The sequence below is a fragment of the Mustela nigripes genome, chromosome 1, assembly GCF_022355385.1.
Source record: "Mustela nigripes isolate SB6536 chromosome 1, MUSNIG.SB6536, whole genome shotgun sequence".
Classification (NCBI taxonomy): Eukaryota; Metazoa; Chordata; class Mammalia; order Carnivora; family Mustelidae; genus Mustela; species Mustela nigripes.
The window spans coordinates 257,578,764-257,603,325 of record NC_081557.1 but is presented as its reverse complement, the minus strand read 5'-3'; the positions used below and the strand labels follow the sequence as shown (position 1 = coordinate 257,603,325).

At 36.4% G+C, this 24,562-nt stretch overlaps 2 pseudogenes; both read left to right on the top strand.

The window, feature by feature from the left end:
- Positions 1–24,562, top strand: part of LOC132001674 (transmembrane protease serine 11C-like) — a 70,283-nt pseudogene that overhangs the window by 31,160 nt on the left and 14,561 nt on the right.
- Positions 1,410–1,510, top strand: LOC132009407 (U6 spliceosomal RNA; annotated as a pseudogene).

Genomic DNA, 24,562 nt, shown 5'->3' with positions numbered 1-24,562 from the left:
CTCATTTTTCTAGTAAGTTATTTGTCTTATCCTTGTCAGTTTGTAAAAATCTCTGTAAAATACAGATATTAATTTGCATGAAATGTCTTTCAAATATACCTTTTATTTGCATAAAAATATCTTTCAAATATACTTTTTACAACTTACTATTTAGGCGGCCTTATGTCTACTCTATTACTTTTTTATCTCAAACATTAAGCTTTATTTGTTTATCTTTAATGAAATTATAGCCCTACTATATAAATAAATACTATATCCTAACTTTTTAAATTTTTTTCAAATTTTTATTTAAATTCTAGTTATTTAACATATAGTGTAATACTGGTTTCAGGGGTAGAATTTAGTGATTCATCACTTCCATATAACAACCAGTTCTCAACACAAGTGCCCTCTTTAATACTGATCATTCTTTTAGCTCCTCTCCCACCCAACTCCCCTCCATCAACCCTCAAATTTTTCCTCTATAGTTAAGAGTCTCTTATGGTTTGCTTCGCTCTTTTTTTGTTTCCCCTTCCCCTATGTTCATCTGTTTTGTTTCTTAAATTCCACATATGAGTGAAACCATATGGTATTTGTCTTTCTCTGACGGACTTATTTCACTTAGCATAATGCACTCTAGTTCCATCCACATTGTTGCAAATAGCAAGATTTCATTCTTTTTGATGTCAACTGATACTGCATTGTGTGTATATGTGTATACACACCACTAGCACACACACGCACACACACACCACATCTTCTTTATCTGTTCATCAGTTGATGGACATGTGCTATTTCCACAATTTGTCTACTGTTGATACTGCTGTTTTAAACACCAAGTTGTATGTGCCTCTTTGAATCAGTATTTTCGATTTTCTACTAAATTTTCTGTCTTGATTCAAATGGTTTCCAAAGTCCATAAAAGAAGTGTTTTCAGTTTCCTAGGAAGTTTTTGCTCCCACTTTTAAGTCTTTATTCATATGGAAGTAGTTTTAGTTTAAGGTAGGAGACCAGATTTATTTTCTTCCTGGAATAGAGAGCCAAGTGACCTGATACTACTTATTAAGTAATCCAGCCTATTCCAATGATTAAAATGCCATCCTTGTTATATCCTAAATGTCCACATTTTCTAGAATATACTTTTGGATTCCATTATTGGGCTCCACATTAATGGGACAGTATTTCCTTCCCATAGCTTCATCTCTAATAGTCTTTCATTCCTTTATTTATAAGTACTTTTTAAATAATAGATAATGAGGTTTTGATTCTGAATGCAACTGATAGATTCTTTAATGACAAACTTTTACTTATTCTCATCAATTGTAATGAGTAGTAGAACTTGATTTTACTTCTCCAGTTTTCTTTAAGTAAATTATCTATTTTACTTTTTTGCTCTCTTTTCCTTGTGACTGGTTTAAATTCTTTTTCATGTGCTCGCTTCAACACATAGACTAAAATTGGAATGATATAGAGATTAGCATGGCTCCTGCACAAGGATGACATGCAAATTCGTGAAGCATTCCATATTTAAATAAATAAATAGTTTTTTCATTGCATTTTTTCCTTCTTAGAAATTTCAATATATCTAGTTAATAGTTAACTCATTTTTCCTGGAACTCAAATTTGGATGCATATATTTTCCACTAGTCCTATAGAAATTATTGGCCCATCGAATGTTATTTCTCTTACCTAAGCCCCAACCATAGAAGAGGTTTTTAACTACTTTCATTTCTGCCCTCTCCTCCCTTCCCACTCTTTACTCTTGGAGAGGATTTATAACACTTTTTTTTCCCACCCCCCCCCTCATTTCTAGTGATTAGGTTTTGCTGAAATAGTATCTGATGCTCTAACTATTACTGGGATGTTTCTTAAAGTATATTGCTTCCACTGCAAACTTTTATACATTCATTGCATTGAACGCACACCCTGCTCAGGTTTCATTGTTACTGCTGATCCCCCTCTTCATCCCTCCCTCTATTGAGATCTCAGTTCTGATTTTTATCTTGCTTTAGTAGAGTCCCTAGTCATGTATTTTTCTCAGCTGGTATGTGAATGATGATCTTTAACTCAAAAGCATTTTCCCTCACTGTTTATTACTTTTTCCCTCTATCTCTTTTTTTTTTTCTCTTCTCAAACCTCTGTGTATTCAATGGTTTTAAGGATTCATTTAATTCCTGGGATGCAGGTAGTAGGAAAATAAAACCAGTTTAGCTATTTAATAATAACTAGTGTAGCTGAATGATGGGTACATGCGGTTCATTATAGTCTTTCATTTGTTATTATATGTTTGTAGTTCTCCACAACGAAAAATTTTAAGTTGTATTTTTTTAAATAAACTTAAATTATTATGCATTTTACTTTATAACTGATACATGAAACATTTCACGGATCCCAACTGAGAAGACAGTATGTCAAATCTCATGTTGTCTAAGTAGGGTACGTAAAATAGCCCAAGAGGCTCAGAGCAGAAAATTCTGTCCTTCACCTCCACGCCTCCTCTTCACTTGGTATAAACTGAAAGGTTGAAGTAAGTCTTAGCTTGAGGCTCCCAAACCACAAGCATTCTCAAATGTGAAAAAAAGGTATTCAAGATCTTTTGGAAAATTTTTTAACCAGACCCAAGAATTCTGACTGATTATGAATTTCAGGTAAATGTTGCATGGGTTTGTTTTTTAACTGAAGGCACAAGGTCTAAACAACTCTAAAGTCAGGAGATTATTTCAATATAAGAAAAGAATGGATAAGATAAGAGAGCTATGGACAGAATATCTGATGGGGGGGGCAAACTACTAGAGACCCAAATCTAGCTTGGAATTGTGGATTAAATGTAAAAGTTGGTAAATATCATATAAAACACAAAATCCTCAGAATGTGTTGAAAATAAGAAGATCTGACCATACAGGGCCCGCATCCCCACATGATCCACTGAAATTGAGGCCACACAGTGGCAGTTCCCAACGCTCACATGATGCTTGCATATACACTTGCCCCCAACCAGCTTCACTCCTCTTAATTACCTTCCTGGCCCCCCTAGAATTCCCATTCTACAGCTATTGCTAGCAGCGAAGATGTGTATCCAAACACTAGCAAGGAACAGATAGCCCGCAACAGATATGAAAAAATAGTGGCTACGAGCATAAATAGAAAAGTTAATGTGCTCTGGAATCTATCTCTATCTAAAACTAGAACTTTTGCTGTTTGATTTTCCTGGTTTATTTTTAAGTAACCCATGTTCTTAACCAGTAGCCCCCCCCCCAAATTTTATTTATATCAATTCATTTAACCTGAAAACAACCCTGTATGGTATGTACATATTAGTTTCTTATTTTACAGATGAGAACACTAAAGCAAATGTAGCTTAGGTGACTTGCCAAGGTCACACATGTAATAAATAATACAGCTGTAGTTTAGACCCAAGCAGTCATATCTAGATTACTGCACCAACTTCAGTTTTGACTCTTATTCCATGGCTAGTCTCCACATTGCCATCAAAGTGAACCTGAATAGCACAGCATCCCCTACTCAATATCCTCTGACAGCCTCTCACAAATACCAAAGTCCTTGTAGAGTCCATATGACCCTACCTGATCTGGTCCTGCCTCTCTCTGACCATAATGTTTTTATTTTTTATTTCTTAAAGATTTTATTTATCAGAGGGAGAGAAAACATGAGCAGGGAGAGGAGTAGAGGGAGGAGCAAAGGGTGAGGGAGTTCAGATCCCCATGAGAGGCTTGATCCCAGGACCCTGAGATCAGGACCTGAGCCAAAATCAAGAGTCAGATACTTAACCCACTGAGCCACCCAGGCACCCTTAACCATAGAGATTTTAAAGGCTGGGGCAACAGGGATATCTTGGGTCTTCTGTGTTTGCTAGTGGGCTTTGCCCAAGAAAAAGTTAGTTTCTCATACCTTCATGACAGGAGATAGTTTTACAACCGGTAGTAAGTTAAGTGCCTACCAAAGTGAGGCCTCCATCTGTCTCACGGAAACTGAGAGATAGAGGCTCTAACTGCTTTGAGGGCTACATTTCAAAGAGATGGCTTTCAGGTCCTTGAGAAAGACATTTCTGAGGTGGTTAAACTGCATCAGGCTTTTAAAAGATTAACATACAGTTCAAAGAGGTAGAGAAAGAATTTATAACTTTTCTAAAGTAAATGTTCTAGAAGGAAAGGGTTATGGGATCTAGAGTCAGGAAGAAGACATTTAATAGAATTGAGGGGAGTATTAAGTCTGTCTTGGTCAGGGCCTTTGTACTTGGTGTTCCTTCTTTCTGGGACATCCCCCCCCCACGCCGCCAACCAGTTCTTCTCCTTCTTGTCCTTGGGACCTCACTTCAAAGAGGCCATGCTTGCAGCTGTCTGTAATGTTCCCACCTCTAACCTTCCAGTCATTACTGTCTTCATAGAACTCACCTTGAAGATTATTTTATTTCTTCATTTTCTTGTTTCTCCTACTAGGATGAAAGCAGGCATTTTGTCGTCTTATACGCTGATGGCTAACATAGATCTGGTACCTAGAACTGTGCCTGATGTATTGCCTGGACTAACACATATCTGTTAGGTGAGTGAATGAATGAAGGAATGAACTGAAACTTCAGGAATCAAAGGAAAACTGCCTATGGCAAAGAATTACAGGCACTTGTCCTAAGAAACTAAAGATTATTTGAATGAGTCAAGAGAAGGTAACATTAAAATAACTTTTAGATCATGTTTTCAGTAGAAAAGAGAATCATGACTCTGATGATGTCACATTAAGAATACATATGTCTGTGTTTAGGTTAGTTTTAGATCGTTATTCAATCCAGGAAAAAAGTTCAGAGGGAAATACATGGTTTGACAAAAATCTTTAGAATAAAGAGAGCAATATAATATGCCCTTGTCTATTCCATGAGAAGTAAAGGGTTTGTCTCCATAAAACACACAAAGTAGCATTGCACCTGCGCAAAAGCAGAAGCGGTGAGACTACTTAAGAAATTGACACATAAGGGCGCCTGGGTGGCTCAGTGGGTTAAGCCGCTGCCTCTGGCTCAGGTCATGATCTCAGGGTGATGGGATCAAGTCCCACATCAGACTCTCTGCTCAGCAGGGAGCCTGCCTCTCTCTCTCTCTGCCTGCCTTTCTACCTACTTGTGATCTCTCTGTGTCAAATAAATAAATAAAATCTTAAAAAAAAAAAAAGAAATTGACACATAACTACTAAAAGCTGACTACCGTACAGAGGAAATAAAAAGAATACAAGTATAGTGCTCAAAGGAAGAATATCTGGTGTATGTACAACCTAAAACAAAATAACAAAGGGTGATATGGAACTCAGCTAATCCATTATTTAGAATTATCTGGAAAAACATTATTGAAATTATAAAGCTTTACAGTTAGAAAATCTTGGATCTTAGCCACAGTTTCTGTTTTTATTCATGGGTATCATGAAGGATCGCAAGTGGGTGGTTTCAAGATCTCTCTTGAGTCAAATAATCTGAGGTTGTGTGGATTTTCAAATGCATAAAGGCAGAGAAATGCCTGGGAAGAAGAAAGGAGGCACAAAAACCTAATATCAAGCAGAACAGACATACCATCCAGTCAGTAATAGTTACTCCCTTTTAAAATTTCTGGTTTATACACTTGCATCTTCAAGTCAGAATTACAAACAAAATAAATCCAGTCTAAGGTGTTGGCTCCATGATGATTTCCAACAGATGAGAGAGAACTGGCCCACTCTTGCAAATGGTGCCCCCACCAAAACAAAAAACCAAAACCCAAACCCAAGATAACCAGTGATTCTCTCATCTCACCTGTTATGTTTCATTTGTTATTTGCTATTGGGCCTACATTCTGAAAGTCCATCATGGATTTATTATATACAGTTATATTTATATTAATAAATATATTTTTGCACAGCACTGAGATTTATTAAATACCTCCATTTATATTAATTTATATGGTGTGTACAATAACCCAGGAAATAACATTATCCCCATTACAGAGATAGAGAAATTTGCTTAAGTATAGAGAACACCAATGGCTTGCTGTGGTCAAGGCGTTGGCAGATAGTGAATCTAGAACACAAACACAGTTCTCTGAGTCTAAATCACCCTCTCTTTACTGTTCACAATGTCCATAAAGTACCATTTCCACTCCCTTGAGAGTGGAATAGCTGCCAGGAGCTCTGCTCAATAAAATAGTAAAATGACTCCACTAAGAATGATCCACTAATGGGACGCCTGGGTGGCTCAGTTGGTTAAGCAGCTGCCTTCGGCTCAGGTCATGATCCCAGCGTCCTGGGATCGAGTCCCACATCGGGCTCCTTGCTCAGCGGGGAGCCTGCTTCTCCCTCTGCCTCTGCCTGCCTCTGTCTGCCTGTGCTCGCTTTCGCTCGCGTTCTCTCTGACAAATAAATAAATAAAATCTAAAAAAAAAAAAAAAAAGAATGATCCACTAAGAAAAGCATGATTTATTTGTCTGTTTCTATTCTGCAGCCAAGCCCAGGGGAAAGTGATAATACATGCTGTGCTGAAGTTTAAATCGTGTTTTAAAAATACAGCAGGAAAATTTCAGGATAGGATTGAAACCATTTTATATCAGAAGCTGAAGGGCAAAACTGGGTCTTTATGTGTAGATTCTTCTTCTTTTAAATTTTCAGGTAAGCCTTTTTATGTATGGTATAGAGTGATTTTCATCTTTTAATTTTAATGTTGTGTTTTTTATAAAAATGGAAACACTTCCCTCAAATAGAATTTCATATACAATGATTATTGCTTGTAACCACTGTTAAAGTAATCAATGTCTATGTTAATGAATTTCTTAATATAATATCATTCTTGTATTCCTGGAATTAAACCTTACTTGATGATAGAGTTTTAAAAAGAAAAAAATTAGGGCCCCAAATAACATTTCTTTGCAAAACAAGGAAGCCATAAACTCTTTTTTTTTAAGATTTTATTTATTTATTTGAAATAGAGAATGAGCGAGTGAGCGAGCGAGAAAGCAGGGGTGGAGGGGGGTTGGAGAGAAAGAGGGAGAAGCAGACTCCCCGCTGAGCAGGGAACCCCTCCCCCCAGGACCCAGGGATCATGACACAAGCCAAAGGCAGACACTTAACCTATTGAGCCACCCAGGTGCCCCATAAGGCATCCATAAACTCTTAATGACTTATTCTGTGGGTTGTGTTTTCTCCCTCAATTCTTTTGAATATCTCAAGAATCTAGACTCCTGCATTCCAGAAATTAGTCTGAATCTCTTTAGCATCAAGCCAACTTCCTGATAGGCCTTCAATAGACATTGTTTCTCTTACTCTTACATACAACCCAATTCTTTTTTTTTTTTTAATTCCAGTGTAGTTAACATGCAGTGTTATGTTAATTTCAGGTGTGCAATATACAATCTAATTCTTATTCCTGGTCACCAAACAATATCATGAAAGATAGCTTCTAAAAGGTAGGGACAAATGTCCCTTTATTCCCGGGATAAGGAATGTCTCTTTGATAAAAGTACAGCCAATGCTTGGCACAGCTAAGCTCGGCTATCAGTTCTCTGCTGCCACAAATCTGACCAAGGGCAGAAAAGTATCCCTGCCCCTACAGGAAGGACGAAAAGGATGTAATGTGTGTGGGGAAAAATAAATCGAGGCCAAAGTTTCATTTGCATAGTACATCAAAAGGATCAAAAAGCAAAACCTGAATACGCTTCTCCTAGATGAGAAACCATCATGTTATTGAAATGTGACTCTCGTTAGCTTATTAGATGCTTTGTCTTAGACCCCCCTTCTCATACAGTTTATCCTATGCGTGGTGACCTTGAAAGAACACAGAATATAAAGCAGATCTGGAATTTACAGAGAATTTGCCACCAAAGATATATTTTCGAAAATTCATCTGCTAAAAACATGAACTTAAATGGAAAGAAACAACATTACATTTCCAATACTCCGCCAACATTTAAGAACATTATATAGGATCCCAAGAAAATTGACTTCCTGAGGGCCTTTTCCAGATATACTATTTCTTTTCATAATTCTACTTAATAATATTGCTACCTTACAATTTTATGAATAGTAATTGTTAAGAGCAATACACTTAAGCACAGATAGCCCTTTAGTATTGTCTTAGCCTCTACTTGCTGCTTAGAAACCCCACCTCCCTCCTGGGGTTATCAGAAGATAGATGCCTTGTGAAACTGGGGGTTCGAAGGTACGAAACCAAACCCAGCAGTCAATTGGACCAGTTCTGCAAAACCACACAGAAATAAGTTAACACAAAGCTCACATTCAAGACAGCTTGTACTGAAAGCAATTATGAATCTTCATCAGTCACCACGTAAACGGGTCTCTGGTTTAGGGATTTATGGAAAGCTTATTTAGATAGTCAAGGCTGCTGTCACAAGGTTGCTGCTGTCTTATTGATAGCCTGACCTTATGCTTCCTTGTTAGTTCGGTTGCTTAGAGGCCTGCTCCTAAGTATGTTGGCACTGTTGAATTTCATTTTTATGCAAGCTGCTTAACAAAGAGGAAAAAGTCACTACTTCCTACAGCTGTGGTTTACACATCACTTCCCAGTGCTACTATTCAGCAATGGGCTGAATACAGAACTAGTGTTCCTATATTATTATGTCTGGAAAGAAAAGATAGAGAATAGTGGTTAAAATTGTGGGACATGATGAGATTTGAATCGCAGGTCCTCTATATATCAGCTGTGTGACTTTGGAAAAATTGCCTAACATTTCTGTGCCTCAGTCCAAACATCTCATCATGGGGATGATGATAATAAAAAAAATATTGCAAAAGGCTGTTGTACTACAAAGACCTCATAAACTTTAAAAAACAGGACTGATGTAGGGGTGCCTGGGTGGCTCAGTGGGTTAAAGCCTCTGCCTTTGGCTCAGGTCATAATCCCAGGGTCCTGGGATGGAGCCCTGCATAGGGCTCTCTGCTCAGCAGGGAGCCTGCTTCCTCCTCTCTCTCTGCCTACTTGTCTGTCAAATAAATAAATAAAATCTTAAAAAAAAAAAAAAAACAGGACTGGTGTAAAGTAAGTATCATTAATTGTTTTTTATCAGGAAAAAAAAAAAAACTTTATGTCCTATAGGTTATATATTTGTAAGTTAACTTCATATATATGTATATGCTATTCTTTTTATCAATAGTCCTGCCCATACCTTTCCCCTCCACACCCCCACACCCCCCTGCCAAACTCAGGCTTCACTGGGGATGAGGAGTCAGATACTGGAGGTGTTGCTAAGGGAGAATGACCACCCGCCTCACAGCACTAGTGCAGCAGGGGCACCTTTAAATCCCCATCCCTAAAACCTCACCAGAGAGAAATCGCTTTATCTGCAAGCTTCTTCCTCTTTATAAAAGATCATGGTCCATAGACTTCATGGGAGCTTTCTTTTTTCTGAAAAAAAATGAACACTCACATCTAAGGCCCTCAGTGCAATGCCTGACAAAGAGGGAGTACTCTAAAAATAGTAACCCAGATAGATTTTCTTTTATATATATACTTTGCAAGAGTATTTTCACAGAGAACGTGGTTATTCTTCTGCTAACTGTATTCTGGGATATTCATTGCCCAACAACTGAATCTTAGGGAACATTTCTATGTGCCTTTGATATATAGAGTCAAAACAGGGTAATAGCCCATGTTAAGAGATTTTACAAGCCCCAAGGATAAAGTAAATCAGTGGCAACTGAACTGAGAGATAAAATTATTACTTCTGTAGAAATAAAAAGTTAATCAACTCAAGTGTCCATTAATATTTCAGCACTTAATAATTATACCTACCCCAAGAAAACTGCTTTAGATCATTCTTAGTTATAATACTAAATTACTATTGGCTTAATTTATTTATTCATTTACCAAATAAATACTAACTAAATACTGACTGTGGCCCAGGAAATTTGGATAAAATTCTACCTTACCATTTTCTGTTTATGCTAATATAAAATTCATTTTCTTTTCCTATGCACATACCAAATGATATAGGAATGAGTATCTAAAAAGGGTAGTGTTGATGATATTTTTAATAATTTGCTGTGTATTATCATGACTAAAAGGCAAAATCTCACAGGATTTCCATTTAGAATTTTTATTCTCTGTAACTGTCATGCATATTAAGTTATTTATTCCAGATCAGTTGGCAAAATTAGGAATAGTGAAAATAGGTTACTGGTTTCTGGTCCAAATTAAATTCATGAAAGTGTACTATTTATTGCAACAGTAGACATTTGGAAGAACTTACAGCTGAAAAAGACTTTAGAGAAATCTGGTCTGGTTGCCTCATTTATAGGTAAAGAAGAGTCAATGAAGTAAAATTCACTCTAAGTCGGGGCACCTGGGGGGCTCAGTGGGTTAAAGCCTCTGCCTTCGGCTCAGGTCATGATCCCAGGGTCCTAAGATCCAGCCCCACATCGGGCTCTCTGCTCAGCAGGGAGTCTGCTTCCTCCTCTCTCTCTGCCTGCCGCCTCTCTGCCTACTTGTGATCTCTGTTTGTGAAATAAATAAATAAAATCTTTAAAAAAAAAATTTCACTCTAAGTCATAAAATAAATAATGAGCAAAGTATATATATAAAAGAAAATCTATCTGGGTTACTATTTTTAGAGTACTCCCTCTTTGTCAGGCATTGCACTGAGGGCCTTAGATGTGAGTGTTCATTTTTTTTCAGAAAAAAGAAAGCTCCCATGAAGTCTATGGACCATGATCTTTTATAAAGAGGAAGAAGCTTGCAGATAAAGCGATTTCTCTCTGGTGCGGTTTTAGGGATGGGGATTTAAAGGTGCCCCTGCTGCACTAGTGCTGTGAGGCGGGTGGTCATTCTCCCTTAGCAACACCTCTAGTTTCTGACTCCTCATCCCCAGTGAAGCTCACTTTAACTCATATCTTCTGAATCTAAGTGCACTGTGCATTCTCTACACTATTTCAGGAATCAGTTTAAAACTGAGAACTGCACTAAAAATCTACTTAAGATACAGGTTTAAAGATTCTACTGGAAGAAAAATCTGGCTTCTTTTTCTAAATCTGAAGTCAGTCATTACAAATCAAAGTCTTTTAAACTCTGTCCTCAGTTTTAACATCAATGAAGAAAGCATGTAAATCCATATCTAACTTAAAGAATCGCTGAGAGGGGTTGAAATAAAATATTGTGAAATATTAACTTTAATAACCAATTTTGAAGTACTTGTACAAACACTTCGCCAGGCACTATGGGGAAATCAAAGAGAAAAAGAATATTGTCCCTCTCAGCAAAAAGTCTATAAAATAAATAAATACATATACAAATATATATATTTGACCTTAGACTGACATAGTGTGTATGAAAGGCACAACCGGTATCACTATTACACAAATATATTTTAAGCTTATCCAAATAAACAGTGTGATGTGGATTGGACTTAATGCTGTCATCAGCTGGTAAAATCAAACAGTGATTGCAAGTTGCTAAAAGAGAATAGTAGAAAAATAATTTTGTCAGCAACATGCCCAAAACTCCAGGCTTCTCAATCCACTGACCTCTAAACCCTTGTCATCACGTTTAGCCAACAGTCCCAGTAGAAGTCAGATCCATATAACACAGCTCTCAGAGTAGCCAGTTCCTTTCTTTCACAGCACCTTCCAGGTTTTAGTTATAAATTCACTAAAGTAATTATTCAATTACTGACCCTCTCTTCCATCAGATAAGCTCCATGAGAGGAGGGGCCATGTCATTGTTTGTTCACCATTAAGTCTTCAAGCCTAGCGCGGGGCCTGGCATATAGCAGTAAATGATTGTTGGGTGAATTAATGAATTCCATAATATGAAAGTTGCAAATGAAAACCAAAGTAGGAGAGAATGTCTATAGCCTTTCTCAACTGTAGTTCCAAAAAAGAATGAAGCCCGAACAAAAATGATGTGAGTGACCGTTTTCAGTTCTTTTAAGGATGATACACAGCATGTTTCCAGATTCATAAAAGAGAACAGCAGAAAGAGAAAGGGGAGTAAGAGTGCACTCCTCTCGATGGACCCGGAGTAATATATAAAATTGTTGAGCCATTATATTATACACCTGAAATTCATACAACGATGATTGTTGACTATATTTCAATAATAAAAGGAGGGAGTTCATTAATTTCATAAAAATGAAAGCCCCCTTGGGCATTAGAGCTTAACTCTCTTCTAGAATCCCAATTAAGGAGGGCTGATAGCAAGTGTGTTACTAGTAGATAGTGCCACTCCCAGATTTAGGATGGAAAGAATGCTTCAATTATTAAGGCCCACGAACACAATGTTTAATTTTTCGGTCACTCCTGGATTCCACAAAAGATGACATTTGACCACCTTCCAAGGTAATAACAATCAGTATTTATGAAGTGCACTCTTTAGTTAGCCACATTTTTTTCCACCAATTCTAAACTCTCTCATAGGCAAATTCTTTATGAGGAAGCCATTAGCATTGACTTCAATGGGAAAAATTTTTATGCATTCCCAAATTCCTGAATTTATGTTCTCTTATGCTTAAACAATATCACATTCCTTTCAAATAGAGATGATTAGGGTTCCTGAGTGGCTTAGTCAGTTAAGCGTCTGCCTTTGGCTCAGGTCGTGATCTTGGGGTCCTGGGGTCAAGCCCTGCATTGAGCCCCAGCACCAGGCTCCTGCTGAGTGGGGAGTCTTCTTCTCCCTCTGCCTGTCCTCCACCAACCCCTTCCCATGCTCTCTCACTCTCTCAAATAAATAAATAAAGTCTAAAAAAAAAAAAAAATAGAGATGATAGTCTCAACAGTTAAAATTGGTTAATACAGTGATTTTTTTCCTTTATTACTTATTTTGTAACAAGATTACTTACATGATCTTATTATTCTATAGTTTAACAACGAAACAGAATATACATATAATACTTAATGTTCAAGTAATTTAAATTTTAGTGCACAAAAAGAGAACAGGAAAACAATGTAAATGATATCTCACCAAACAAGTGGACCTCACAGAATGATGTACTTGACACTCACTGCCATAAAATAACACACCAAGAACTAAGAAAAAAATGTCACACTATGCTAGATATACCAACTACATGACTACAAGGATGACCACATGGCGGCTCTCCTAAAAGTTCTGAAAGGAAAAAATCAGGTCATTCCTTGAAAAAGTGAAGAAATATCTCATAAGCTAAGTAAGGGTTTTAAATGAAGCACCTTACAAAGTTAATGCTCATAACTTTAATAAGTATATTTAAAAATAATAGTTTCCTACACAAAAATGCCTTATACATACTGGTACACTTAACTATCTATTGAATAGGTGTGAGAAATATTTTAAATACTTATGGTAAATCACATATGGTTAAAGTAAAAACTCAAATTCTATGGAAGTAGCACAAGGAATAATAACATAGAACTTTATATATAAGGATGACAATCCTGACCCATTATTAAGAGTTTTACAAGAGGAAAAATGAAGTTCTGGCCTACCATTCATTTGGGACAGCTGGCCAAGACTGAAATATGGATGATGATGTTAGTAGAATACATTCCATTCATGTGGCTTGATCCTGAGATAATGCATGGCTTCATTTCTACCATGCTTTAAGGAACTGAATTAACCATTCTTTAATGATTCTTTAATCCTAGAGGACATTTTTTAAGAGCATTGTAGGGGCACCTGGGTGGTGCAGTGTGTTAAAGCCTTTGCCTTCGGCTTAGGTCATGATCCCAGGGTCCTGGGATCGAGACCCACAACAGGCTCTCTGCTCTGCCGGGAGCCTCTCTCTCCTCTCTCTCTGCCTGCCTCTCAGGCCACTTTTGATCTCTGTCTGTCAAATAAATAAATAAAATATTTTTAATAAATAAATAAAAGCATTGTATTCCCCAGAGTGTCCTTTCTTTTTTCTTTTTTAATTCTTTTGAAATCTTTTTTTTAAATTATGTTTATTAACATATAATGTATTATTTGCCCCAGGGGTACAGGTCTGTGAATGATCAAGCTTACACATTTCACAGCACTTACCATAGCACATACCCTCCCAATGTCCATAACCCAACCACCCTCTCCCTACTCCGCCCACCCCCAACAACCCTCAGTTTGTTTTGTGAGATTAAGAGTCTCTTTTGGTTTGTCTCCCTCTTGATCCCATCTTGTTTCATTTTTTTTCCTTCCCTACCCCCCACAACCCCATGCCCTGCCTCTCAAATTCCTCATATCAGAGAGATCATATGATAATTATCTTTCTCTGATCGACTTATTTCATTCAGCATAATACCCTCTAGTTCCACCCACATCATTGCAAATGGCAAGATTTCGTTTCTTTTGATGGCTGCATAATATTCCATTATGTATATGTACACCACATCTTTATCCATTCATCTGTTGATGGACATCTAGGTCCTTTCCATAGTTTGTCTATTGTGGACATTGCTGCTATAAATATTCTAAAAATCAATCTTGAGCAAAAGTTTTCTTAAAATATTCTTAGTATAAGACCTTAACCATTCAAAATTTCTTGGAAGTACTCTAAATAGGCAAGTTTTCTAAAGAGTTTATATTTTATTTTTTTAATAAGATATAGAAAGTCTATTTAAAAAAAATTTTTTTCAAAAATCTATCTCAAACTTGGGATGCCTGGGTGGCTCAATCAGTTAAGCCGCTGCCTTCGGCTCAAGTCATGATCCCGGGGTCCTGGGCAAGTCCTGTATCAGGCTCCTTTCCCCGGGGGGAGCCTGTTTCTTTCTCTGCCTCTGCCTGCCACTTTGCCTGCTTGTGCTCTCTCTCTCTCTCTCTCTCTCTCTCTCTCAGTCAAACAAATAAAATCTTTAAAAAAAAAAATTATCTCAAACTTAACATCTACTTTTTCTGACATTACTATGAACAGTCATTAATATATAGTGGGTATTATAGTTCCCTCGGGGCATTTAGGGAAATGTAGGATTATTGTTATCTTCATTAAATGACCCCAATATTTAAGGCTTTTGGCTCTCTTCTTTGTCCTTTATATTTTATTTCTTCCTCATACTTTGATGTCAAGCAGAATTCTTACTGTCACTTCTCTTTTCTCTGTGATCTTTCTTCTACATTCTCCAAATTTATTTTAAATATTTCATAGTAATTTATAAATTTGAAGGCAAATAGTCTTTGAATGAGGGTGTTTGGGGTCTCCTTATTTAATTAAATAACTTCGAGTGAGTAAATTTTTTTATCTAACTATGGCTCCTCAGACACCATCATTTCCTAATTTTTGACTTAATTCCAAAAAAAAAAATGTTGCCAAGTCTCCCGAAAGATGTGGAGCATTATTCCTGGCATTTCAAAATGTCTTCCAATAAAGCTAGATACTTACTTAGAATAATATTTAAGGACTTTTAAAATGCAACCTTGAGCTTAGAGTTTGAAATCCAAATTTTATTGAATAATACAGCTATGTATTAGACACATCTGGAACACAGACACTACTGTCCTGATAGCCAACATCTTGCATCTGAGGTTGGGACAGATCGGTGTGATGATCAATTTTATGTGGCAATTTGACTGAACAGGACACAGAGATACCTGGTTAAACATTATTTCTGGGTGCATCTGTGAGGATGTTTCCAGAAGATATTAGCATTTGAATTGGTGGGCTGAATAAAGCTGACTGCCTTCCCCAGTGTGGGTGTGCCTAATCTAACTCATTAAAGGCCTGAATAGGATAAAAAGATACAGAAAGGGTAAATTCTCTCTCTCTGGCCTGATTTTGAGCTAAAACGTTGATTTTTCTCCTCTTCCTTGTACTGGAATTTACACCATAGGCAGTCTGTTTCTCAGGCCTTTGGATCTGAACTAGAATGACACCAACTGGCTTTTCTAGGTCTCTAGCTTGCAAATGACAGATCATGGGACTTTTCAGACTCCATAATTGTCTATGAGCCAATTCCTCATTATATATTAATTAATTAATTAATTAATTATAAAATACTTTTATTTCTCTAGAGAACTCTGACTAATATAACCTGCCAGAGAATACTGCCAATCACCATCAAACCCAAATAATCTCAAATTTGCTATGGGCTTTCAAAAAAACCTACTTGCCCTATATACTCCTAAGAAGCCAACTGTACTTATATATAGCAAGACTAATGCTCCTGTCTCCCTTCAAGTTCGTCCTAGCTTGCTGTTATTTCTCAAAAACCTAAGCCTTTGAGGCTATTGTACTTCTTACACCCAGGCTGAGTGGAGTTATAACATAATCAAAATTAAGAGTGATGTGTTTTAGGTTAAAGAGTTTGCACTTTGATAAGGTCCATTAAGATCCATTAAATTATTAGAAACACAAGGCTAAAGCTTTGCTTTCTAAAATTTTATTTGATAATGTTGTATAAAATGAGCTAGAGGGGAGAGTCTTTAAGCAGAAAGGCTGGTTAGAAGAGAATTAAAATGGTACACGTGTGAAGAATTGAAAACCTGAACTATCATAGTGAAAATAATATTAGAAATAGTGAACATATATCAAAGAGATTATATTTACAGAATTGACAGAATGGAGTGCCTGGGTGACTCATTCGGTTAAGCATCTGCCTTCACCTCAGGTCATGATCCCAGGGTCCTGGGATTGAGCCCCACATTGGACTCCCTGCTCATCGAGGAGTCTGTTTCTCCTCCTCTGCCCTTCCCCGCCTGCTCATATACTGTCTCCTGCTCTGCTCTCTCTCTCAAATAAATAAACATCTTTTTAAAAAATGACAGAACGTAACTGATGTGAGGTAATGAGAGGAATTGAATACAACATCCAAGTTTTAAGTCTGAGTAATTCGTGGGATGTTAACTTCATATAGAAATGGAGAATAACACTGAAAAAAAATTAAATTTAAAAAACAGAGAATAACGAAGTAGTAGAATATAAATGATTAGCTTATATTTTGAGTATTAGATAGCCTATACATCTCCAGATAAACTTATTTATGAGGCATTTGGAAATAAAAGATTGGTCCTCTGGAGGAAGCTTGGGTCTAAAACCATAAATATGATGACCATCCTCATAACATGATAATGGAGTCCTAAAAAAAAGAATAAGATTGAAAATATAGTAAGGTGAGAAAAGGTGGAGTCAAACATAGAGCTTTGGGAAATATTTTCATTTATTAAGAAGAAAAAAAGAGGAACAAGGATTTGAGATGATAAAACAAAACAAAACAAAAAATAGAATAAAAGGTATAAGAAGAAAGTTTTATAAATATGCAGTAAGGAATTCATGCTTTCCCTTCCAGGAAGATGGACTAAATATACTTTCTCTTATTCCTTCCACTAAATACAGCTAAAATTACTAGGTATTATATAGAAAACAAACATAACAAGAGCCCAGACTGGGCAGTGACCTTCAGGACCAAACAACATAGTGGTGGGTTCCCATCAGTTAGCTTCATATATTCTCAAAGGGGACCTGAAGAAGCCATTGACCCTAAAATTCCCAAGAATAGAGGGGGGAAATAAAAGGGGTGGAGCTTCCTTTCTTCATTCAAAAGACCAGGAAAGAATCAGTATAACAAGATAGAATGTTTGTTGACAATAACTGCCCAGCTGCAGCCAAAACACCAAAGAAAAAACTATGGCCTTACCTCAACCCATGCCAGCAAAGGCTGAGTAGGGATCCTCTGCTTCCACCCTTCCTGAGCCCTAACTAAATATGCACAGGACTTAAATGCTGAAAATCACACAACACTTAACGAAAGAAATCTAAGAAAATGAAAAAAATGAAGAGAAAAGCCATCTTTATGGATCAAAAGCCTCTCAACTGTCCCCAAGTTGATATACAGGATTATCTTTTTTTAAGATTTTATTTATTTATTTGACCAGAGAGAGAGTGTGTGCACAGGCGGGGAGTGGCAGGCAGAGGGAGAGGGAGAAGCAGGATCCCCACGGAGCTGGGACCCAGGGATCATGACTTTACTGGGATCAATACTTTACTGAGCCAAAGGCAGATGCTTAATGGACTGAGCCTCCCAGGAACTTCAGGATTATCTTTTTTAGAAAAAAAATGTGGAAGGAAAATCTTTGGCTAGGGCTAGGTAGAGATCTTTGATTTGACATCAAAACCATGACTCAAAGAGGAAATTTGACAAATTAAACTTCATCAAAATTAAAATTTTTGTTCTGCAAAATACCTGGTTAAGAGGATGGAGAGACAATCTACAGACTGGAAAAAAAATATTTGCACACCACTTATCAAAGGACTAGTGTCTAGAATATATATAGAACTCTCAAAATTCAGTGAATAAAACAATCAGTTTAGAAAATGAGCAAAACATGGGAAGAGATGTTTAACCAAAAAGAATATACAAATGGCGAACAAGCACATGTATAGACTTCAATATCATTAGCAGTTAGATAAATGCAACTTAAAACTGCAATGAAATACTGCTGCATATTTATGAGAATGGCTAAATAATTTTTAAATAATGACAAAACCAAATGCTGGCAAAGATAGGGAGAAACTGCCTCATCCATATTACACTTACAGGAATGTAAAATGGCACATCCATTCCAGAAGACAGTTTGGTATTTTTTTAATTAAACATGCAACAGCCATACAACCCATTAATTACACTCCTAGGTATTATCTCATACAAATGATGATTGTGTTCACATAAAAATTTTTACATGACGTTTATAGCAGCCTTATTCCTAATAGCCAAAAACTTAAAACAATCCAGATATCCTCAAGAATTCAGGGGCTAAACAAATATGGGAACATCATACCATGAAATACTACTCAGTGATAAACAACCTGGATGAATCTCTAGAAAATTATACCAAGTGAAAGAAGCCAATGAAGAAAATTATATATTGTATTACTCTATTTATATGAATATATAATATTCTTGAATAACAAAATTGTAGAAAAGGAGAACAGATTAGTGGTTACCAGGGATTAAGAAGAGAAGAATGGAAATAAGTAGATGTAACTATAAAAGGGCAACACAACAAATTCTTGTGATGATGGAAATGTTTTGTATTTTGACAGCATCAGTGTCAATATCCTGGTTATGATATTGTACCATAGTTTTGAAGATGTTGTCTTTACAATATATTTGCAAGATATTGCCTTTGGGGAAAATTAGGAAAGGGGTACATAAATATTATTTATTACAACTGCATCTGAATTTGCTATTATATCACAATAAAATATTAGATTTCTTAAGATTACATTTAAAAATACACACATTTCTTGGGATTAGATCTTAGACACTCTGATGAGTTTGGCTCTTTATCTCGTATTCCTAGATCTCTGAGTTATTGTTGTAACATACATTATTTAAGTGAGTCATAGTGTGAGTTTTTTTTAATGACATTGAGAAACTTGGCCATCTTTTAAGACTGAAAAACTAGCACTATGTAGTTACTCCCACTAAAATATAATAATGACATTTTATCCTCCATATTCTAGCAGCCTAAAATGTTTTTTTTTATTGAGGTATAATTGAGAGGTAACTTTACACTAATTTCAGGTGTACAACATAACAATTCGATATTTGTATATAGTGCCAAATGAACACCCCAATAAGTATAGTTAACATCTGTCACCATACATATTTATTTTATAAATTTCTTATAATGAGAACTTTTAAGTTCTATTCTCTTAGCAAGTTTCAAAACTGGAAGATGGTATTATTAACTACAGTCAGCATGCTGTACATTACAGCCCCATGACTTATTTATTTTATAAGTGGAAAATAACCCCCTTTTGACTCCTTTCACCAATTCTGCCCCCCTCCTCCAACCCCACATTGATTGATTTCCAGATGTTGAACCATCCTTGCATCCCTGGAATAAATTCCACTTGATCATGGTGTATGATTCTTTTAATGTATTGTTGAATTCAGTTTGCTAATACTTTATTGAGAATTTTTGCATCTTTGTTCATCAAGCACATTGACCTATAATTGTTTTTTCTTATGACATCCTTGTATGATTTTAGTATCAGGGTAATACGAGCTTCATGAGTTTGGAAGTGTTCCCTCCTCTTCTATTTTTTGGAAAAATTTGAAAAGAATTGCTATTAATTCTTCTGTGAATGTTTGATAGAATTCACCAGGGAAGCCATCTGGTCCTAGACTTTTGTTTGTTGGGAGCTTTTTGATTATTGATTAAATCTCCTTAGCAGTAATCAGTCTGTTCACATTTTGTATTTCTTCATGATTCAGTCTTAGTAGACTGTATGTTTCTAGGAATTTATCTATTTCTTCTAAGTTGTCAAATTTATTGTTGTTCATAGTAGCTTCTTAGGATTCTCTGTATTTCTGTGGCATCAGTTATAACATCTCTTTCATTTCTGATTTTATTTATTAGAATTCTCTCTCTTTTTTTTCTTGGTTAGTCTAACTAAAGGTTTGTCTTTTTCTTTTTGAAGAACCAGTTCTTAGTTTCATTGAACTTTTCTATCATTTTAGTATCTATTTCACTTGTTTCTTCTCTGATATTTGTTATTTCTTTCCTCATGGTAATTTTTCTTCTTCTAGTTCCTTGAAACGCCAAGTTAGGTTACTTGAGATTTTTTTTTTAATATTAAAATGTTTTTACATTCATAAACACTTAATAAAAGATTGTAAAGGTACTAAAACCATCAGGCAAGACCACTTTGATTCTTCCTTTACATAACTGATTTGTTATGCCTACAAATCACTTGCCTACTTCTCTTAATGCAGTACACATCAAATAGCTTAAAGTACCATATACTAGATGCCAGTTTCAATGGGTTTTTTTTCCCTTAAAGTGATTCCTGTTACTGATAAGTTGTACACCTTAGAGCTTTGATTAAAGCTCATAATGTGAGGGCGCCTGGGTGGCTCAGTGGGTTAAAGCCTCTGCCTTCGGCTCAGGTCATGATTCCAGGGTCCTGGGATTGAGCCCTGCATCTGGCTCTCTGCTCAGCATGGAGCCTGCTTCCTCCTCTCTCTCTCTGCCTGCCTCTCTGCCTACTTATGATCTCCATCTGTCAAATAAAATAAATGAAATCTTAAAAAAAAAAAGCTCATAATGTGGAAAAAATCAATAAGGGACACGAAAAGGCATTCAAAATATGAATAGCTTTAAAAAAAGAAGAAGAAGAAAGAAATGTCTTCACTCAGTCTGTCAGTAAGAAATTTTAAAATTTTAGAAAATTTTTCCTAGCCAGTTTTTCTATTCTTTTTGACTTCTACATTCTTTGTCTCTTGTGTAGGATGTCTAAAGAAACATACAAGAGTCCTACATGTTCTGAGTAAGAATAGTTGTGGTTTGTGTTCAATGACAGTTACTTGTGCAACTTCAAAAACTATGCAATTTTCATGGATTTATTCATAAGTATTACATAAAATAAGTATAAATTCTCTTATGGTTGTCATTGGGTCTATTAACCAATGCCTGAATATTTTTATCTTTCTGTGTTTTTTTTTAAGATTTTTATTTATTTGACAGAGAGAGAGAGATCACAAGTAGGCAGAGAAAGAGGGGAAGCAGGCTTCCCGCCGAGCAGAGAGCCCGATGTGGGACTCGATCTCAGAACCCTAAGATCATGACCTGAGCCAAAGGCAGAGGCTTAACCCACTGAGCCACCCAGGAACCCTTCTGGGTTTTTGTTTTTGTTTTTTTCAAATATGTATAGTTCTCAGAATTTTTTTAGTGTAAAAAATTACATTTTTAAAATATTTTTTTATTTATTTATTTGACAGACAGTTCACAAGTAGGCAGAGAGGCAGGCAGAGAGAGAGGAGGAAACAGGCGCCCCGCTGAGCAGAGAACTTGATGCGGGACTTGATACCAGGAACCTGAGATCATGACCTGAGCCCAAGGCAGAGGCTTAACCCACTGAGCCACACAGGTGCCCAAAAAATACATTTTAAGCAAATAAATTTCAGAGAAAAAATTTGAATTCATTCAGAATGAACAAAATATTACAAGGTGATAGTTATTTTGCATCAAAAACTACTATTTGCAAACTGGCAAGAGAATATGAAGCTAAGAAATTATCTGAGAAGACAGAATTAAGAAGGAAAGCTTCTTGGAGAAACTACCTCTTAAAATAGTTCATAAAGAAAACAGGGGACATGAACTGAAAGAAATCCATCCATAAAGTATTCTCAGCTAGGTGTTACACCAGAGTTATGGCGTCAAAATGCAGACCTTCACAAGATGTCTAGGTATGAGGCAGAATCAAGATAGAAACTTTTCAAAGTGAAAGTGCTAATCCTAAATATTAACTTTCTGTCCAATATGTGTCCTCAAAAGGGCCACTTAGAAACATAAGTGTGTTGGGGCGCCTGGGTGGCTCAGTGGGTTAAAGCCTCTGCCTTGGGCTCGCGTCATGGTCCCAGGGTCCTGGGATCGAGCCTCACGTCGGGCTCTCTGCTCTGCAGGAACCCTGCTTCCCCCTCTCTGCCTGTCTCTCTGCCTACTTGTGATCTCTGTCTGTCAAATAAATAAATAAAATCTTTAAAAAAAGACAACAAAGAAGCATAAATGTGTCATTTCAAAAGCTTAAGCCATGCATATGTTATCACTTACATTGTCCACTGCTCACTGTATCAACATAACGGTCTAAATATACCCTTCATGGGATGGCCTACGGCTCAGTCAGTTAAGTGTCTGCCTTCAGCTCAGGCCGCAATCCCAGGGTTCTGGGATCAAGCCCTGCATCTGCTCCCTGCTCAGTGGGGAGTCTGCTTCTCCTTCTCCTTCTGCTGCTCCCCCTGCTTCTGGTATTGCTCTTTGTCAAATAGACAAAATCTTAAAAACAAACAAACAAACAAACAAACAAACTTCCCAGGACATGTTTTGTCCTCTCTTCATTGCAGTAGCCTTCTGTACTGCTTTCAAGGCTAAAATCAACGATGGCTAAGTATAGAATAATACCCAAATAAATTTGGATTTTTCATATTTCTTGAAATCTTCATAAAAATAAAAAAATTGAAGCACAGTTCTACCTTAAAAACTACCACCCGCACATATAAGATTTAACTAATGTTAAAGACTTAATTAATTTTAAAATGTATTAATTTTACTAAAGCATTTTATTAAAAGATGTATCTATTATAATTATCTCTTAATAAAATACTTTTTAAATTTTCATCTTCAGAGTCAAAATAGCAAACATATTGAAGGGGCGCCTGGGTGGCTCAGTGTTTGAAGGTTCTGCCTTCAGCTCAGGTCATGATCCCAGGGTCCTGGGATCGAGCCCCGCATCGGGCTCTCTGCTCAGCAGGGAGCCTGCCTCCTCCTCCTCTCTCTCTCTGCCTGCCTCTCTGCCTACTTGTGATCTGTCTGTCAAATAAATAAAAATCGTTAAAAAAAAAAAAAACATATTGAAGATACGTGCTGTAAAGAACTAATCTACATCACTCCAAGGAATAACAAATATGTAATGTCTAACCACAGAAATAATTTTCAGTCTACTGAGAAGCATAAAGAAAAGCATTTACTGAGGCCAATTACACAGCCAGGTGATTAATTAAAACTTCAGTGTGCAAAGAATCACATTTTGTTCAACCACAATCCAAGTTCCTGTTCCATTTCTTTGCCTTTTAATTCAGACCTTTCATATTAATGCTCCTTTTTGGGAGGAAGGGGGCAGTGAAAATATTATGAATGAACTTCCAAGGTGAAAAAGAATAATTCCTGAGTTATAAAAAAAAGTTTAGAGTAGTTACCTTACTTAGTAAGTTCATGTACATTTACTTATATTTTTAAAATTTTCACAAGTCTAACAGATGAAAAATTTTAAACATCTCATAAAATACTCCAAAAAAGAATCAGTAATCTCTATATTTTTAATGCTGAAACCCTTGGGAAAATATTTGAAAAGTAGGGTTAATCAGTTTATTTACCATTTGGACTTATGCAAAGTAATAAATTCACCTAAGTACAGTTAAAGCCCATGATCTATGTGAAATTCATATTATAAATTTATCTTCTGCTACTATAAAAGTCTTCCTTCTACTTCAGAATCATACAGCTTAGTTTTCATGATTATTATGTTTCAGATATTTTTCTCCATTTCTCTCATTTATTTTTGTAATTTTAATTGTATATTTTATTTTATTTTTTATATAAATTCAATTAGCCCACATAATAGTACCTCATTAGTTTTTGACTTAATATTCAGTGATTCATTAGTTGTGCATAACAGCCAGTGCTCATCACCTCACAGCGGAAGAAAGGGAAAACTGAATGGAAAGAAATCAGAGAGGGAGAAAATACATGACAGACTCTTGACTCCAGGAAACAAACTGAGGGTTGTGGGGAGGTGGGTGGGGGCTGGGGTAACTGAGTGAAGGGCAATGAGGAGGGCATGCGATGTGTTTTAGATATTTTTTAAGGAAGAAAATAGTCACTAGATATCAAACTTTCACCAATACATCCAAATTTTCATTTCTCACTTTTGAATCCCAGAAAGACACCCAATATTAAATAATTACAGATCCAAAGCCTCATTTAGAAAGCATCTAAGCACCTTTTCTAATCTCATGTTCAACGATGAGTGAATCATGCCTATTTTGCCCCCCGTAAGTTTCACTGGCTCCTTTCCAAAAGAATTTTTGTCGCCAGCTCTTCCTATTTTCCCTGCTGTCCCTCTATGTTCAGTGACTTTTCCTGGTGCCTCCAATTTTCTGTGCA